We start from the raw sequence: 1,609 nt of genomic DNA, 5'->3' as shown, positions 1-1,609 counted from the left end.
TTTCTTATTATTGCATTTAAAACTACAATGGTCATAGTCAAATTCAAACCAGCAGGGTGGTAAATTTGAGACTGGGCCACTAAGTGGTACTTCCCTTCTACAGTCAGTCCTGCTCCCAACAGAAAACCACATACCACATCTCTAGTCTCTGCCATGGCCCCACCTCCCACATCACAAGGGTGCCCATTTATCATTAAGCCCCTCTCATACCTCTCTAGTCTCTGCCATGGCCCCAACTCCCACACCACAAGGGTGCCCATTTACCATTCAGCCCCCTCATACCTCTCACCATCAGTTCCTTAAACACAAACTCTTCAATTATCAGTTCTTATTGTTACCTTAAATATTAAAACACAAAGCCAAATGAGATTTATAAAGAAGAGTAAATTCCATGGAAATATTCAGATGTAAGGCTTTCAATTAATTCAATATTCAAATGAGATTCATGTCCAACACAATTCAATAAAGCCTTTATGTGCTCAAAAAAATTCTATTTGTTTAAAGTTTTGACAGCTTATTAATCCTCTCCTTAGAAATGTATGCCGTCACAGCAGGTCCAATCACTGCGGAATTTCCAATCCTTTTGTTTTTTGCCGGCACAAACATTGTCCTCTCCAGTCCCCTGACCTTCATTCTGGTCTTGTTTTCCTTTCTCTGTTTCCTGGAGGTCTTTTTCTTCTCATAAAGTCCGTGTCTTTTGAGTCTGTGTTTACATTCATTCTTTTTTGCACAACCCAAAGAAGCTCCCGAAGCTTATTGTCACAACTAAAAATGGGTTCTGGATGCAAGTACAAAGATAACATCTGGTGTGCTTTTGTACATGTGGCTAGCTTTTCCCAAGTTTCTGTCTCTGGAACTGTTGCCTTCCCAGGATGAAGGGTACCAGTGATCATTTGTTTCCTCAGAAGCCTACAGTTAGTCTGAACTTCTGCTCTGGATTGTTACTATGTCATTCATGATGGCAACTGCCTCCAGCAGGCAAGGAGGAAAAGAGGACAGATGTGCCCCTTTCAGTAGTGATCTAGTTCTTCCCTGCTTAGTCCCATCCGTGTCCCCCACTGTGCTAAGGATAAGGCCAGACTATATTAGTTTGCAAGCTACTTCCTGACCTCACATCCTACAGAACCAACTGTATTGGTTAATTTTGTGCTACTGTAATCAAAACACCTGGCGGAAACAAAGTAAAGAGGTGTCTGGCTTTGTTTACTGTTGCTGTGATGAAATACCTTGAGAAAAGCAGCTTAGGCAAGAAAGGCTTTATTTTAGCTCACACTTCCTGGTTACCATCCATCACTATGGATGTCAGAACAGTGAGACTTGAAGCAGCTCAGAGTAGAGGGTGAATAAATGCATATATGTTTGCTGCTCAGCTCCCTCTCTCTATTCCGTTCAGTCCAGGGTCCAGCCCAATGGTACTGTCCAGATTTTGGGATAGAGGGGGTCTTCCCACCTCAATTAACACAATCAAGACAGTCCTCCACAGGCCAATATGTTCTAGACAGTCTTCCATTAAGCTCCCTCCTCAGATGATTCAGATTGTGTGAAGTTGACAATTATAACTATCTACCTAAGGAGGAAAGATTTATTTGGCTTGTGATTTCAGGGAATT

At 42.0% G+C, this 1,609-nt stretch overlaps 1 pseudogene; it reads right to left on the bottom strand.

Moving 5' to 3' along the window:
• Window positions 1–529: 529 nt before the first annotated feature.
• Window positions 530–957, bottom strand: LOC131923638 (small ribosomal subunit protein eS24-like; annotated as a pseudogene).
• Window positions 958–1,609: the final 652 nt, after the last annotated feature.

This window comes from Peromyscus eremicus, chromosome 13 (assembly GCF_949786415.1).
Source record: "Peromyscus eremicus chromosome 13, PerEre_H2_v1, whole genome shotgun sequence".
Taxonomy (NCBI): domain Eukaryota; kingdom Metazoa; phylum Chordata; class Mammalia; order Rodentia; family Cricetidae; genus Peromyscus; species Peromyscus eremicus.
This window is presented reverse-complemented; position numbering and strand designations above follow the sequence as displayed.